Raw genomic sequence first — 19,278 nt, 5'->3', positions numbered from 1 at the left:
TGAGTTAACTACAGGGGAGGGGGGGCCCACTGGCGACCAACGAGTTAACTACAGGGGAGGGAGGGGGGCCGGCCGCACTGGCCACCAATGAGTTAACTACAGGGGAGGGGGGGGGGGCGGCCACACTGGCCACCAATGAGTTAACTACAGGGGAGGGAGGGGGAGATTTTAATTAGGAGGGGGAGGGAGGGGAGAAGGCCCACTGGCCACCAATGTTTTAACTACAGGGGGGGGCTGCCCCCTGCTGCCTGGCAGCACCTGCCAGGCAGCAGGGGGCAGTCATGTACACAGTTCTTTTAGTATATTCTAACCTGAAGCGTCCCCATCACCATGGGAACGCCTCTGTGTTAGAATATACTGTCGGTTCTGAGTTTTCACGAAGTGAAAACTCAGCTCTGAAAAAGCTTTTATGCAGACGGATCTTCGGATCCGTCTGTATAAAAGTAACCTACGGCCACGGATCACGGACACGGATGCCAATCTTGTGTGCATCCGTGTTCTTTCACGGACCCATTGACTTGAATGGGTCCGTGAACCATTGTCCGTCAAAAAAATAGGACAGGTCATATTTTTTTGTCGGACAGGATACACGGATCACGGTCTCGGCTGCAAAACGGTGCATTTTCCGATTTTTCCACGGACCCATTGAAAGTCAATGGGTCCGCGAAAAAAAACGGAAAACGGCACAACGGTCACGGATGCACACAACGGTCGTGTGCAGGAGGCCTAACTCTGAGTTTTTCCACTGTAGCAAAACTTTAGTGGTGTTTCGGGTGGATACTCAGACACTGTATTTCACAAGAGGTAAGGAAGTTGCTAGACACGGTATCTCTATTGTCTGATTGCAAATGAGCATAGGCGGGTAAGGTGTTAATTTGCTGTTGGGGGAGGAGCCTTTGTGGGAGGGTGTGTATATATAGCAACATTGCATTAGCTTGCTAATTATAGCTTGCTGCTTTTTCAAGGCTGCTAATCTAGTGCTGGTCTAATCAAGTGCGGGACTGCAAGTGCATTGGAGATACTCAGGAGGTAATCTGGAGGTGGATACAATCTAAACAAGTAAGATTTGTTTGTTTAAATTTTTATTTTATTTTTTTCCCCTTCCCCCTCTTTGCAATGGCAGACCTGGTTCTGTGCAGGAATTGTTGTGCTTTTATTTCAGGTTCCACTCTTCAGAGGTTTGGATACTGTCTGATCTGTAGACGGCTCTCTATAATGCAACAGGAAATTACCTTTTTGAAATATGAGATTTGTAAATTAACCATTAAGCAAACTCAGACTGAGAACATTGCAATGCCACTGCCACAGAGGCCCCCTAGAAATGGAAGATGGGTTACTGTAGGTTCTGGTAGACTGAGAGTTGTGGATAGAAGACATGTCCCACAGTCTGTGGCTCTCCATAATTCATTTGCAGCACTTTCAGAGTGCAAGAGCAACATGGCGGATGGCTGAAGCACAGTGGGTGAGAAACAATCATCTCCCATGCCTAAAGTATGCAAGACTGCAGCCAAAGACAAAAAGGAGAAGGTGAGGATTGATAGTAAGCAGCTGTTGGTGGGCGATTCCATCAAGAGGTGTGAAGTTTGAGGAGAATGGTGTTGTAAGATGTCTCCCTGGTGCTACCGCTAGCAGGGATAGACGACGGATCCTTAATATTGTTAGGCAAGCAAAACAGGAAAGGGAAGTGGATGTTATTGTCCATCTGGGGACAAACGATCTGGCTTGCAATGAGGTTTCAAAGGTGAAAGAAGCTTTTCACACACTTGGAAAGGATATACGGGAGGTTGCATCAACTGTTTCATTCGCTGCAGTTTTGCCTGTGCATAACCTTCAGCATGACAGGAAGATGTGCATTAAGGAATTCAATGTATGGCTTGGTGAATGGTGTCGGAACTAAGGGTTTGGCTTAGTGTCTCATGTTAGCTCTTGTTGGAATGGAAAAGAACTGTACAAGAAAGATGGTTTGCATCTTTCTCTCAAAGGAACGAATGTCCTCGGTGAACAGTTCCAAGTATTTGCTAAGGAGCATTTAAACTAGGAAAGGGGGGCAAAAGAGTGATAATCCAGCAGTCCGACTGCCCCCAGGAACAACGCCAGAAGATGACAGTAGCACAAAGGTTAAGAAATGACAAGCTCAGATTCTTATCTACAAATGCTCGCAGTTTAGGGAATAAAATCAATGAACTAGAGGCTATAATGGCATCTGAGAATATAGATGTAGTGGCTGTTACTGAGACGTGGTTCAAGGGGAGTAATGACTGGGATATATCAATACCAGAGTTCTCTCTATACAGGAAAGACAGGGAAGGCAAGAAGGGGGAGGGGTGGCCCTGTATGTGAAAGACAGCATAAAACCTAATTTGATACAAGTTAGCGAGAACAATTTAGAGTCAGTTTGGGTTACCTTGCAGCTTGATAATCATAAGGTAACTCGTGTAGGTGTGATATATAGACCACCTAGCCAAGTCAAAGAATTAGATGATCTACTAGTTGAGGAAATAGCTAAAATGACATTGAAGGGGGAAGTTATCATTATGGGAGACTTCAATCTTCCTGATGTAAACTGGAAAACCAAAATAGCTAGTTCTGCCAGGAGTACAGATATTCTAAATTCCCTACTGGGATTATCTCTACAGCAAGTAGTTGAGGAGCCAACCCGGAAGGAGGCCATTTTAGATTTAGTATTCACAAATGGGAATTTGGTATATGATATTACTTTAGGGGAAAGCTTGGTATCTAGTGATCACCAGTCAGTGTGGTTTACTATAAGCACAGTGACTAAGTCACACCACACAAAAACAAAAGTTTTAGATTTTAGAAAAACTGACTTTTCTAAAATTAGATTAGTGGTATACGAGTCCTTATCAGATTGGAACAGTTTCATTGGAGTCCAGGAGAAATGGGACTACTTAAAAGAGGCACTATTGAAGGCAACAGAAAATTGCATTAGGCTTGTCAGTAAAAGCAAAAAAAGGAAAAGACCACAGTACTCAGCAGAAGTGGCCAAAATCATTAAAAACAAAAAGATAGCATTTAGGAATTGTAACGGACCGTTTCCGCAGACAAGGGGTTAAAATCCGTTTAGGCGATAAGCCCCTTTCTGAGAGACAGGCACAGCTACTGCAGGACACCAATGTCCCGAACTGGATACAAAGTAGCACTCCAAACTGGAACCTCACGAATAGCTGCTAGCAGACGAACAGGGATCAGCTTACACTTCTGGCAATCGGTCTTCTAACAGCATACAGTGAATCCCCCCAATAACGAGACAAGGCTCCGTGTTGAGGGTCAAGCAGTGGTCTGACTGTACTTCACGTACAGCCTCTTTTATTCATAAACCACAAACATAGTACTGCCCACAGGGGTTTGAAATACAACCAATCAGTAATTTACAACACATACAATGTAACTACAGCAACCAATCGTTTACGCCCCCAGAGGACCAGAATGAAGACTGTGACATAGGACAACATATCCCCACAATGCATCATGGTTCCCTCCTCTCTTTCACTTGAATAGGTTCAGGGGTTTAAAAGTTAGTATATGGCCCATAATCCTGGGGCAAGAGGCCATTAAACAGGCCTCTCCAAAACCCAGTGGCGAGGTTGGTTTCGCCACAGGAATTATAAAAAAAAAAAAAAAACGAGGATGACAGGCTAATTTACAAGATTAGGCAGAGAGAGGCCAAACAAGTTATAAGAGCTTCTAAAGCACAGGCAGAAGAGAAATTAGCTCAGTCAGGGAAAAAAGGCGATAAGGCATTCTTCAGATACATAAATGAAAAAATGAAACTAAAACAAGGAATTACAAAATTAAAAACAAAAGAAGGAAGGTATATGGAAGAAGATAAAGAACTAGCTGACTGCCTCAATGAATACTTCTGTTCAGTCTTTACGAAGGAAAATGAAGGAAATGGACCTCAGTTAGGAAAGAAGACTAATGAATCTTTTGATTCATGTGTCTTTACAGAGGAAGAGGTCCTAAGTCAGCTGTCTAAAATCAATACAAACAAGTCACAGGGGCCTGATGGGATACACCCAAAGCTATTAAAAGTGCTCAGCGGTGAACTAGCAAAACCATTAACAGATTTATTTAACCAATCACTGGCAACAGGAGTCGTCCCAGAAGATTGGAAATTAGCAAATGTTGTGCCGATTCACAAGAAAGGTAGTAGGGATGAATCGGGCAACTATAGGCCAGTAAGCCTGACATCAATAGTGGGGAAATTAATGGAAACCATACTTAAGGAGAGGATTGTGGAACATCTAAAATCCCATGGATTGAAAGATGAAAAACAGCATGGGTTTACTTCAGGGAGATCATGTCAAACTAATCTTATTGATTTTTTTGATTGGGTGACTAAAACAATAGATGGCGGAGGTGCAGTAGACATCGCTTATCTAGACTTCAGTAAGGCTTTCGATACTGTCCCACACAGAAGGCTTATCAATAAATTGCAGTCTTTGGGCTTGGACTCCCATATTGTTGAATGGATTAGGCAGTGGCTGAGGGACAGGCAACAGAGGGTTGTAGTCAATGGAGTATATTCAGACCAAGGTACCAGTGGGGTACCTCAGGGATCTGTTCTGGGACCCATATTGTTTAATATCTTTATCAGCGAAATTGGCCTCGATGGTAAGGTGTGTCTTTTTGCTGATGACACAAAGATTTGTAACAGGGTTGATGTTCCTGGAGGGATACACCAAATGGAAAAGGATTTAGGAAAACTAGAGGAATGGTCAAAAATCTGGCAACTAAAATTTAATGTGGATAAGTGCAAAATAATGCACCTGGGGCGTAAAAACCCAAGAGCAGAATATAAAATCAGTGATACAGTCCTAACCTCAGTATCTGAGGAAAGGGATTTAGGGGTCATTATTTCAGAAGACTTAAAGGTAGGCAGACAATGTCATAGAGCAGCAGGAAATGCTAGCAGAATGCTTGGGTGTATAGGGAGAGGAATTACCAGTAGAAAGAGGGAGGTGCTCATGCCGCTCTACAGAGCACTAGTGAGACCTCATTTGGAGTATTGTGCTCAGTACTGGAGACCATATCTCCAGAAGGATATTGATACTTTGGAGAGAGTTCAGAGAAGAGCTACTAAACTGGTACATGGATTGCAGGATAAAACTTACCAGGAAAGATTAAAGGACCTTAAAGGGACACTGACAGGCCAAATCAGCATATATAGTTAGATATATCACATTACAGGTCTTATAGAGTCTTTTAAAAGCATATAACTATCCCCCCTGTCCACCTTATAAAGAGCGAAATATAAAGTTTTATAACCTGCATCTGCGGTCAGCAATCTGCCCAAGGGGCGGCGTTTCATGTGAAAATGCGCCCAGCCAGCCTTCCCAACTGCCGTTTGTAGCCCCGCCCAGCTCATCATTATTCACTTCGCTGGGCGGCGGCTACAACTCTCCCCAGTCCCGATCCTGCGCCTGCGCAATTCAATCCTCCGGGCATCGTTCATGCCCATTCTTCTGCGCCTGCGCCCCGCCGTGCCGTCGGACGCACTATAATTAACCCCTTATATGATGTGAGTGAGCAGCGCTCTGAAGCGCTGCTCTGAACAGTGCATGGCTGCACATCATATAAGGGGTTAATTATAGTGCGTCCGACGGCATGGCGGGGCGCAGGCGCAGAAGAATGGGCATGAACGATGCCCGGAGGATTGAATTGCGCAGGCGCAGGATCGGGACTGGGGAGAGTTGTAGCCGCCGCCCAGCGAAGTGAATAATGATGAGCTGGGCGGGGCTACAAACGGCAGTTGGGAAGGCTGGCTGGGCGCATTTTCACATGAAACGCCGCCCCTTGGGCAGATTACTGACCGCAGATGCAGATTATAAAACTTTATATTTCACTCTTTATAAGGTGGACAGGGGGGATAGTTATATGCTTTTAAAAGACTCTATAAGACCTGTAATGTGATATATCTAACTATATATGCTGATTTGGCCTGTCAGTGTCCCTTTAACATGTATAGCTTGGAAGAAAGACGAGACAGAGGGGATATGATAGAAACTTTTAAATACATAATCATAAGGTAATCAACAAGGTAAAAGAGGAGAGAATATTTAAAAGAAGAAAAACTGCTACAAGAGGACATAGTTTTAAATTAGAGGGGCAAAGGTTTAAAAGTAATATCAGGAAGTATTACTTTACTGAGAGAGTAGTGGATGCATGGAATAGCCTTCCTGCAGAAGTGGTAGCTGCAAATACAGTGGAGGAGTTTAAGCATGCATGGGATAGGCATAAGGCCATCCTTTATATAAAATAGGGCCAGGGGCTATCCATAGTACTCAGTATATTGGGCAGACTAGATGGGCCAAATGGTTCTTATCTGCCGACACATTCTATGAACTGGCTGAGTGGTACATGTGACAACAATCTCCCATATTCTTCATATGTCTGGGCTATGGGGTAGAGTGGCAAGACGAAAGCCTTTTCTTACGAAGAAAAACATCCAAGCCAGGCTACCTTTTGCTAGAAACACATCTGAAGTCTCCCAAAAGCATGTGGGAAAAGGTGTTATGGTCTGATGAAACCAAGGTTGAACTTTTTGGCCATAATTACAAAAGATATGTTTGGTGCAAAAACAACACTAAACATCACCAAAAGAACACCATACCCACAGTGAAGCATGGTGGTGGCAGCATCATGCTTTGTTTTTTTTTTTTTCTTCAGCTGGAACTGGGGCCTTAGTTAAGCTAGAGGGAATTATGAACAGTTCCAAATACTAGTCAATATTGGCACAAAACCTACAGGCTTCTGCTAGAAAGCTGAACATGATCATCTTTCCGCATGACACAAAGCATACATCCAAATCAACAAAGGAATGGCTTAACCAAAGGAAGATTAAAGTTTTGGAATGGCCCAGCCAGAGCCCAGACCTGAATCCAATTGAAAATCTGTGGGGTGATCTGAAGAGGGCTGTGCACAGGGGATGCCCTCTCAATCTAACAGATTTGGAGAGTTTTTGCAAAGAGTGGGCAAATCTTGCCAAGTCAAAATGTGCCATGCTGATAGACTCATGCCCAAAAAGACTGATTGCTGTAATACAATCAAAAGGTGCTTCAACAAAGTATTAGTTTAAGGATTTGCACACCTATGCAACCATATTATTTTATTTTTATATTTTTTCTTCCCTCTACCTAAAAGATTTCAGTTTGTTTTTCAATTGACAATACTATGTATAAAAAAAAAAAATTCTGTATACTTTTTCCATCCTGCCCTTTCTCTCTATATTTTTTATACATAATAAAGAGATATGAATTTGGATATATTATTTCCGCTGACTTTTTTGTTATGACATTGTATGTTATTCCAGGTGGAATGTTGTCCTGTCAATTATAGACAGAGAGGTTTTTTGTAGGTGCATTTTCAATTGAGTTGTACAGTTTATAGGTCACATTAAAGGTGGAAAAAGTTCTGAAATCATTTATCTTTGTCTCATTTTTTTACATCACAGAAAACTGACATTTTAACAGGTGTGTGTAGACTTTTTATATCCATTGTATATATAAGGCTACTTTCACACTAGCGTTTGGGTGTCCGCTTGTGAGCTCCGTTTGAAGGCTCTCACAAGCGGCCCCAAACGTATCCGTCCAGTCCTAATGCATTCTGAGTGGAGGCGGATCCGCTCAGAATGCATCAGTCTGGCAGCGTTTGTCCTCCGCTCCGCTCAGCAGACGGACCCCTGAACGCAGCTTGCAGCGTTCGGGTGTCCGCCTGGCCGTGCGGAGGCAAACGGATCCGTCCAGACTTACAATGTAAGTCAATGGGGACGGATCCGTTTGAAGTTGACACAGTATGGCTCAATCTTCAAACGGATCCGTCCCCCATTGACTTTCAATGTAAAGTCAAAACGGATCCGTTTGCATTATCATGAAAAAAAAAATTTATTATTATTATTTTTTTTTTTTTTGTTCATGGTAATGCAAATGGATCCGTTCTGAACGGATCTAAGCGTTTGCATTATAGGAGCGGATCCGTCTGTGCAGATACCAGACGGACCCACTCTGAACGCAAGTGTGAAAGTAGCCTAAGAGAGTGTGAACACCTTAAAATCTGTAGTATCGGGCTGCAATTTCACCACCAATTACACAATTCGGGATTAACGTATATACTTAAATATAATAAAACACGAGCACCCAAAAATCTGTAGCATCAGGTCGCAATTTCACCCCATTTACACAATTAGGGATTAACGGATATACTTATTTATAAGAGAACTTGAGCACCCTAAAATCTATAGTAATAGGCCGGAATTTCACCCCAATTACACAATTAAGGATTAACATATATTAATGTGTAATAGAACGCAAACAACCCTAAAATTTGTAGTATCAGGCTGCAATTTCACCCCAATTACACAATTAGGGATTAACGGATATATTTATGTATAATAAAATGTGAGCATCCTAAAATGTGTAGTATCAGGCTGCAGTTTCACCACAATTCCACAATTAGGAATGAACTAATATACTGTATTTATGTATATGTATTTATGTATTATGTATAATATATTTATGTATAATAAAACGCGAGCACCCTAAAATCTGTAGTATCAAGTCACAATTTCCCTCCAATTAGACAATCACGGATTAACGGATTGAATTATACATAAAAGAACATGAAAACCCCCCCAAATCTGTAGTATTAGGGTGCATTCACAGGACCATAACTGTTTTGTGGTCAGCAAATTGTGGATCCGCAAAACACGTATACTGGCCGAATGCAGACCGCACACTGTATAGAGAATGCCTATCCTTGTCCGCAATTGCGAACAAGAATAGCACATGCTCTATATTTCCCACTGAAATGAATGGGTCTGCACTAGAGCTGAGCGGACACCTGGATTTTCGGGTTCGGCCGAACTTTGGAAAAACTTGACCCGAACTTGACCCTGAACCCCATTGAAGTTAATGGTGACCCGAACTTTTGAGAACTAAAATGGCTGTAAAAATGTAATGGAAAAGGCTAGAGGGCTGCAAATGGCATCAAAATGTGGTTAAGAGCATGGCAAGTGCTCTGCAAACAAATGTGGATAGGGAAATGACTTTAAATAACATAAAATAGGTAAAAATAAAAAATAATCTAGATCTAGGAGGACGAGGTCCATATGGAGTAGGAGGTTGAGGAGGCGGTGGATGTGGCGGTGTAGGTGGAAGCAGTGGTAGAGGAGGAGGAGGTAGCCTACACTGCTTTTCGGTTTTAAATTTATTTTTTTCAATTAGGGTACACCCCAAAACATTGGGAAATATAACCTGTGATAACCCCCTCAAACAATACACTGGCTGCAGGGCAGGCCAGCACCTCCAAGGGGTAAAGGGCAAGCTCAGGCCATGTGCCCAATTTGGAGACCCAGAAGTTGAAGGGGCTGACCCCTGTCAGTCAGTTCGTGTAGGCGTGTGCAAACCTACTGCTCCACCATGTCGCACGTCCCCGTGATGTTCATGATCCAATTTAATATCTACTCTATCAACTTTCGATGTTCTTTTCTGCGCCTACCATGGTGATCATGGGTAGTGAGGAATCAGGGTTCCACGCAGGATAGGGAGCGTGAGAAAGAGAGACCACATCCAAGGGAGGATTAATTTTTTCAAATTTAAAATTATAGAATTGAATTATGGGACAAATTATTAAAGCATAAAAGTGTGACAACTTTTTAAAGTTTAAGGCCTCTTTCACACTTGCGTTGTCCGGATCCGGCGTGTACTCCACTTGCCGGAATTACACGCCGGATCCGGAAAAACGCAAGTCTACTGAAAGCATTTGAAGACGGAACCGTCTTCCAAATGCTTTCAGTGTTACTATGGCACCCAGGACGCTATTAAAGTCCTGGTTGCCATAGTAGTAGTGGGGAGCGGGGGAGCGGTATACTTACAGTCCGTGCGGCTCTCGGGGCGCTCCAGAATGACGTCAGAGCGCCCCATGCGCATGGATGACGTGATCGCATGGACACGTCATCCATGAGCGTGGGGCGCCCTGACGTCACTATGAAGCGCCCCGGGAGCCGCACGGACGGTAAGTATACTGCTCCCCGCTCCCCGCTACACTTTACCATGGCTGCCAGGACTTTAGCGTCCTGGGAGCCATGGTAACCACTCTGAAAAAGCTAAATGTCGGATGCGGCAATGCGCCGAAACGACGTTTAGCTTAAGGCCGGATCCGGATCAATGCCTTTCAATGGGCATTAATTCCGGATCCGGCCTTGCGGCAAGTGTTCCGGATTTTTGGCCGGAGCAAAAAGCGCAGCATGCTGCGGTATTTTCTCCGGCCAAAAAACGTTCCGTTCCGGAACTGAAGACATCCTGATGCATCCTGAACGGATTTCTCTCCATTCAGAATGCATTAGGATAAACCTGATCAGGATTCTTCCGGCATAGAGCCCCGACGACGGAACTCTATGCCGGAAGACAAGAACGCAAGTGTGAAAGAGCCCTAAGCATTGAAGGAAAGGATGTGGTGCGCATTAATTACTGAAGAATTTATAATATTTTATTTCCTGTCAACTATGCAGAGCAGGGGTTTCTATCCGGCAAAATTTTAGAAATGTCACCTGACAATGTAATTGACGATTTTTTTAAATTTATGTTCCTGTCACCTATGTAGAGGTTCCCCAGTGACGTCCACCATCCATTTGGATATCTTCTCTATCAACTTCTAATGTTCTCTTCTGAGCCTACCATGTTGATCACAGTTATCGGCGAATCAGGGTTCCACGCCGGAGAGGGAGCGTGAGAAAAGGAGACCAAATTTAAGTGAGATAAATTTATAATTTTTTTTGGGGATCAAGAAGAAATGTGGTAAAAGCTGTTAAATTGCAAATGTGGGACAAATAGTCATAAATGCAGATATTAAAAGCTGAGACTTTTGCCAGTATATTCCTGTCAGGAAAATATCGGAGCCCATCATGCACCACGTCACGGTCACTCATCATGGCAAGTGGTCCTACCACTACGCTAACTGTGAACAAGGTCTGAAGGTGATGAAATCCAGCTCACAGCCAAGCTTCCACATAACCGCCTAGCAGGACAACTAGTGCAATGTGAACAAAACAAGCCTGTAAGCCACACCCATATCAGACCGTGTGATGGAAGTTACCAGGTGTTACCAGAGTGTGTAGGATGCACCACAAAGGCATCCTACACAAACCGAAGCATTGTGCGGATGAAAATATAATCATATAAATCACAGAAAAAAATGCACCAAACGGATATGACACTGACTATACCAGGGATGGCCAACCTGAGGCTCTCCAGCTGTTGCAAAACTACAACTCCCAGCATGCCCATACTGCCTACAGTTATCAGCCTACAGCAAAGCATGGTGGGAGTTGTAGTTTTACAACAGCTGGAGAGCCACAGGTTGGCCAGCCCTGGACTATACTATTGCTGCGGTCCACATGCGGTGGGACTGCTCCCCCAATGAAAAACATGCTACAGTGTTTGGGGTTTGAGCAGTTCCCCCATATTTGCCACGATATTTCTGTGATTTAGTTTTGTTTTATATGTAGTGTATGTGCCTTTACCTGGCATTTAAACACTCTCTTTTGCACCTGGTAACTTCCATCACACGGTCTGATATGGGTGTGGCTTACAGGCTTGCTTTGTTCACATTGCACTAGTTGTCCTGCTAGGTGGTTGTGTGGAAGCTTGGCTGCGAGCTGGATTACATCGCCTTCAGACCGTGTTCACACCATAGGTAGCTTAGTGGTAGGACCCCTTGCCATGCTGAGTGACCGTGACGTGTTGCATGATGGGCTCCGATATTTTCCTGACAGGAATATATTGGCAAAAGTCTCAGCTTTTAATATCTGCATTTATGACTAGCCAGTATAGTCAGTGTCATATCCGTTTGGTGCATTTTTTTCTGTGATTTATATGATTATATTTTCATCCGCACAATGCTTCGGTTTGTGTAGGATGCCTTTGTGGTGCATGTGGACCGCCCCGACATCCTCCATTGTATGCATTTTTTTGCTGGGGATAGTCGTTTGCTGCGGTCTACATGCGGTGGGACTGCTCCCCCAATGAAAAACACGCTACAGTGTTTGGGGTTTGAGCAGTTCCCCCATATTTGCCACGATTTTACAAATTACAGAAGCCCAAATGTGGGCCAGAAGAGTAAAGCGGAATTATGGGAAAAATTATTGTGGCAAAAATTTTGGACAGATTACAGAAGCCCAAATGTGGGCCAGAAGAGTAAAGCGGAATTATGGGAAAAATTATTGAGGGGAAAATTTTGGACAAATTACAGAAGCGCAAATAACATAGTACATATATAGTAACATAGTACATAAAGCCGAAAAAATACATTTGTCCATCCAGTTCGGCCTGTTATCCTGCAAGTTGATCCAGAGGAAGGCAAAAAAAAAACCTGTGAGGTAGAAGCCAATTTTCCCCACTTTAGGGGAATAAAAAATTCCTTCCCGACTCCAATCAGGCAATGAGAATAACTCCCTGGATCAACGACCCCTCTCTAGTAGCTATAGCCTGTAATATTATTACGCTCCAGAAATACATCCAGGCCCCTCTTGAATTCCTTTATTGTACTCACCATCACCACCTCCTCAGGCAGAGAGTTCCATAGTCTCACTGCTCTTACCGTAAAGAATCCTTTTCTATGTTTGTGTACAAACCTTCTTTCCTCCAGATGCAGAGGATGTCCCCTCGTCACAGTCACAGTCACAGTCCTGGGTTTAAATAGATGATGGGATAGATCTCTGTACTGACCCATGATATATTTATACATATTAATTAGATCTCCCCTCAGTCGTCTTTTTTCTAAAGTGAATAACCCTAATTTTGATAATCTTTCAGGGTACTGTAGTTGCCCCATTCCAGTTATTACTTTAGTTGCCCTCCTCTGGACCTTCTCCAGCTCTGCTATGTCTACCTTGTTTATAGGAGCCCAGAACTGTACACAGTACTCCATGTGTGGTCTGACTAGCGATTTGTAAAGTGGTAGGACTATGTTCTTATCACGGGCATCTATGCCCCTTCTGATGCAACCCATTATCTTATTGGCCTCGGAAGCAGCTGCCTGACACTGGTTTTTGCAGCTTAGGCTACTTTCACACCTGCGTTTAGGTCGGATCCGTCTGGTATGTGCCCAGACGGATCCGCACCTATAATGCAAACGCTTAGATCCGTTCAGAACGGATCCGTTTGCATTACCATGAACAAATTTTTTTTTTGTTAATGATAATGCAAACGGATCCGTTTTGACTTTACATTGAAAGTCAATGGGAGACGGATCCGTTTGAAAATTGAGCCATACTGTGTCAACTTCAAACGGATCCGTCCCCATTGACTAAGGCTACTTTCACACTTGCGTTCAGAGCGGATCTGTCTGCTGTCTGCACAGACGGATCCGCTCCTATAATGCAAACGCTTAGATCCGTTCAGAACGGATCCGTTTGCATTACCATGAAAAAAATAAAAATAAAAAAATATATATATATATTTTTTTTTTTTTTTGTTCATGATAATGCAAACGGATCCGTTTTGACTTTACATTGAAAGTCAATGGGGGACGGATCCGTTTGAAAATTGAGCCATACTGTGTCATCTTCAAACGGATCCGTCCCCATTGACTTACATTGTAAGTCTGGACGGATCCGTTTGCCTCCGCACGGCCAGGCGGACACCCGAACACTGCAAGCTGCGTTCAGGGGTCCGCCTGCTGAGCGGAGCGGAGGACAAACGGAGCCAGACTGATGCATTCTGAGCGGATCCGCATCCATTCAGAATGCATTAGGGCTGGATGGATTCGTTCGGGGCCGCTTGTGAGCCCCTTCAAACGGAACTCACAAGCGGAGCCCTGAACGCTAGTGTGAAAGTAGCCTTAGTTTGCTGTTTATTAAAATTCCTAGATCCTTTTCCATGTCAGTGTTACTGAGTGTTTTATCATTTAGTATGTACGGGTGACTTGCATTATTCCTTCCCATGTGCATAACTTTACATTTGCCAGTGTTAAACCTCATCTGCCACTTATCTGCCCAAGCCTCCAATCTATCCAGATCCCTCTGTAATAGTATACTGTCCTCTTCAGTGTAAATTACTTTACACAGTTTAGTGTCATCTGCGAAAATTGATACTTTACTATGCAAGCCTTCTACAAGATCATTAATAAATATATTGAAGAGAATAGGGCCCAATACTGACCCCTGAGGTACCACACTAATGACAGTGACCCAATCTGAGTGTGTACCATTAATAATCACCCTCTGTTTCTATCATTGAGCCAGTTACTTACCCACATACAGACGTTTTCTCCCAGTCCGAACATTCTCATTTTATATACTAACCTTTTATGTGGTACAGTGTCAATTGCTTTGGAGAAGTCCAGATATACGACATCCATTGATTCGCCGCTGTCAAGTCTAGAACTTACCTCCTCATAGAAACTGATTAAATTAGTTTGGCATGACCGATCCCTCACGAAGCCATGCTGATATGGCGTTATTTTCTTATTTCCGTTGAGATGCTCTAAGATAGCATCTCTCAGAAAACCTTCAAACAGTTTACCCACAACAGATGTTAAACTTACCGGCCTATAGTTTCCAGGCTCTGATTTTGGACCCTTTTTGAATATTGGCAGCACATTTGCCATGCGCCAATCCTGTGGGGCATTCCTTGTCAGTATAGAGTCCGCAAATATCAGAAATAAGGTTCTGGCTATGACATTACTTAATTCCCTTAGGATACGGGGGTGTATGCCATCCGGTCCTGGCGATTTGTCTATTTTAATCTTTTTAAGTCGCTGATGTACTTCTTCCTGGGTCAGACAGGACACTTTTAATGTGGAATTTATTTTTACATTCTGCATGTCATCTGACAGTTTATTTTCCTCAGTAAATACATTGGAGAAAAAAATATTTAACAGCTTTGCTTTCTCCTCGTCGCTCTCTGCGACTCCCCCCTCGACACCTTCAGATTTATACTTTTTAAGGCTACTTTCACACCTGCGTTCGGGTGTCTGCTCGTGAGCTCCGTTTGAAGGGGCTCACAAGCGGCCCCGAACGCATCCGTCCAGCCCTAATGCATTCTGAGTGGATGCGGATCCGCTCAGAATGCATCAGTCTGCCAGCGTTCAGCCTCCGCTCCGCCTGGCCGTGCGGAGGCAAGCGGATCCGTCCGGACTTACAATGTAAGTCAATGGGGATGACACTATATGGCTCAATCTTCAAACGGATCCGTCCCCCATTGACTTTCAATGTAAAGTCTGGACGGATCCGTTCAGGCTACTTTCACACTTAGAAATTTTTCCTAGTTTTAATGCAGACGGATCCGTTCTGAACGGATACAAACGTCTGCATTATAGGAGCGGATCCGTCTGAGGAAACATCAGACGGACCCGCTCTGAACGGCAGTGTGAAAGTAGCCTAACATTTATATAATTGAAGAACATTTTAGGGTTAGTTTTACTCTCTTTGGCAATTAATCTCTCGGTCTCTAGTTTGGCCGCTTTTATTTGTTTTTTACATGTTCTATTTTTTTCCTTATAGTTTTTCAGTGCTTCCGTGCTACCCTCCTGTTTTACTGATTTATATGCTTTCTTTTTGTCATTTATTGCTTTCTTTCCAGTTCTATTTATCGACATTGGTTTCTTTTTGTTACTTAACCTTTTATTCCCATACGGTATGTACCTCTGACAATGAGATTTTAGGATGTTTTTAAAGATATCCCATTTTGTGGCTGTATTTTTATTTTTGAGGACTTTGTCCCAGTTAGTTAGGCCTATGGCCTCTCTTATTTGGCTAAATTTAGCTTTTTTTAAAGTTTGGTATTTTTGTTCCTCCCTGTAGAAACGCTCTTTTGAATGATAATTGGAAGGTTATTACTTTATGGTCACTATTTCCCAGGTGTCCACCAACCTGCACGTCTGTTGCTTTGTCAGGCCTATTGGTTAATATTAAGTCCAGTATGGCCGTCCCTCTAGTCGGGTCCTGAACCAGTTGGGAGAGGTAATTGTCTTTGGTTATTGCCAAGAAACTGTTTCCCTTATGAGATATACAAGTTTCAGTTTCCCAGTCTATATCTGGGTAGTTGAAGTCCCCCATAATAACCACCTCATTCTGATTTGCCGCCTCGTCTATCTCGTTTACTAGTAGATTTTCTGTGGACTCTGGTATATTAGGTGGTTTATAGTAAACTCCTATTAGTAATTCATTGTTGTTTTTAGCTCCATGTATCTCTACCCACAGTGACTCCACATGTTCATGGCCCTCACTTATATCTTCACGGAGTGTGGGCTTTAGACAAGACTTTACATAAAGGCAAATCCCTCCCGCTCTCCGGTTTTGTTGATCCTTTCTAAACAGACTGTAACCTTGTACATTAACTGCCCAGTCATAGCTATCATCCAGCCATGTCTCAGTTATTCCCACTATGTCATAGTTCTCCTCACACATCACTAATTCCAGCTCCCCAGTTTTTTTAGTCAGGCTTCTGGCATTAGTATACATACATTTGAGAGGTTTATGTATATTTTTTACCCTACACCTTTCCTTCTGAACTGTTCTAGTCCCTCCTTCCATTCCTCCCCCAGTCCCACTACCTTGCCCCCAGTCTCTATCTGCACTATCTTCCCCTCCTATAGTGTAATTTCCCTCCCCCCCCAGTCCCTAGTTTAAACACTCCTCCAACCTTCTAGGCCAAATGTGGGCCAAAAGAGTAAAGCGGAAATGTGGGAAAAGCTGTTAAAGCGCAAATGTGGTACAAATTACAGAAGCCTAAATGTGGGCCAAAAGAGTAGAGTGGAAATGTGGGACAAAGTATTGAAGTGCAAATGTTGGCCAAAAGAGAAAAGCGGAAATGTGGGACAAATTATTGAAGCGCAAATGTGGTACAACTTGTTAAAGTTTAAGCATTGAATCAAAGGAGGTGGCGCACATCAATTAAAGAAGAATTTCTGATATTTTATTCCCTGTCACCTATGCAGAGCAGGGGTTTATTCACGTCTAAAATTGTATAATGTCAACTCAAGAATGTAACAGAAATTTATTAACCTATCTACTTGGTAGAGCAGGGGTCTATGACAGAAAAAAATTGTTTATTGTCACCCAAAAATGTTAAAGAAAAATTATTGAAATTTATTAAACTGTCAACTAGGTAGAGGAGGGGTATATTAAACCCAAAAACTGGTGAATTTCACCAAAAAATGTAACAGACAATTTTTTTTTTTTTACATGTCTACTCGGTATAGGAGTGGTACATCACACCCTAAAATTGGTTAATTTTTACCAGAAAAAGTAACAGACAATTTTTTTTTCTTTACGTGTCTACTAGGTATATCAGTGGTACATCACACCAAAAAATTGGTGAATTTCAACTGAAAATGTAACTGACAATTGTTTTTTAACCTGTCTTCTAGATATAGCAGTGGTACATCACACCCAAAAATTGTTGAATTTCACCAGAAAATGTAACTGACAAATTTTTTTTTTTGGTCTACTAGGTATAGCAGTGGTACATCACACCCAAAAATTGTTGAATATTACCGGAAAATGTAACTGACATTTTTTACTTTTTTTTAACCTGTATTTTAGACATATCAGTGGTACTTCAGACCCAAAATTTGGTGAATTTAAACTGAAAATGTAACACAATTTTCTTTTTTTTTACCGGTCTATGAGGTAAAGCCGTGGTACATCACACCCCAAAATTGGTGAATTTCAACAGAAAAAGTAACTGACAAATTATTTTTATTTTTTACCTGTCTACTAGGTATCACAGTGGTACTTCACACCCAAAAATTGGTGAATTTCACCAGAAAATGTAACTGACAAATAATAGATTTTTTTTTTGTCTACTAGGTATAGCATTTAACTGAAAATTGCTATACCTAGTACTTCAATACCCAAAAATTGGTGAATTTCACCAGAAAATGTAACTAACTATTTTTTTTTAACCTGTCTACTAGGTATAGCAGTGGTACTTCACACCCAAAAATTGGTGAATTTCACAATAAAATGTAACTGACAAATTATTATTTTTATCGGTCTAACTAGGTATAGCAGTGGTACATCACAACCAAAAATTTGTGAATTTCTTCGAAAAATGTAATTGACATATTATTATTTTTTTTAACCTGTCTACTAGGTATAGCAGTGGTACTTCACACCCAAAAATTGGTGAATTTCACCGGAAAATGTAACTGACTATTTTTTTTAACCTGTCTACTAGGTATAACAGTGGAACTTCACACCCAAAAATTGGTGAATTTAAACTAAAAATGTAACAAGTTTCTTTTTTTTTACCTGTCTACTAGGTATGGCAGTGGTACATCACACCCCAAAATAGGTGAATATCAACGGAAAATGTAACTGCTAAAAGTTTTTTTTTTTTGTCTACTAGGTATAGCATTTAACTGAAAATTGCTATACCTAGTACTTCACACCCAAAAATTGGTGAATTTCACCGGAAAATGTAACTGACAATTATTTTTTTTTTAACCTGTCTACTAGGTATAGCAATGGTACTTCAAACTAAAAATTTGTGAATTTCACCAGAAAATGTAACTGACTATTTATTTGTTTTAACCTGTCTACTAGGTATAGCAGTGATACTTCACACCCAAAAATTTGTGAATTTCACAAGAAAATGTAACCGACAAATTATTATTTTTTTCGGTCTACTAGGTATAGCAGTGGTACATCACACTCAAAAATTGGTGAATTTCGCTGGAAAATGTAACTGACATTTTTTACTTTTTTTTAACCTGTCTAATAGACATAGCAGTGGTACTTCACACCCAAAAATTGGTGAATTTAAACTGAAAATGTAACAATTTTTTTTTTTTACCAGTCTACTAGGTATATCAGTGGTAAATCACACCCAAACGGAAAATGTAACTGACAAATTATTTTTATTTTTTACCTGTCTACTAGGTATAGCAGTGGTACTTCACACCCAAACTTTGTTGAATTTCACCATAAAATGTAACTGGCAAATTATCATGTTTTGTCTACTAGGTATAGCAGTGGTACATCACACCCAAAAACTGGTGAATTTCAACGGAAAATGTAACTGACATTTTTTACTTTTTTTTAACCTGTCTACTAGACATATCAGTGGTACTTCACACCCAAAAATTGGTGAATTTAAACTGTAAATAGAACTGACAATTTTCTTTCTTTTTTAACGGTCTACTAGGTATAGCAGTGGTATATCACAACCCAAAATTGGTGAATTTCAACGGAAAATGTAACTGACATTTATTTATTTTTTTTAACCTGTCTACTAGGTATAGTAATGGTACATG

The sequence above is a fragment of the Bufo bufo genome, chromosome 9, assembly GCF_905171765.1.
Source record: "Bufo bufo chromosome 9, aBufBuf1.1, whole genome shotgun sequence".
Taxonomy (NCBI): domain Eukaryota; kingdom Metazoa; phylum Chordata; class Amphibia; order Anura; family Bufonidae; genus Bufo; species Bufo bufo.
The sequence above is the reverse complement of the archived record's forward strand: the minus strand, read 5'-3'. Positions refer to the sequence as shown.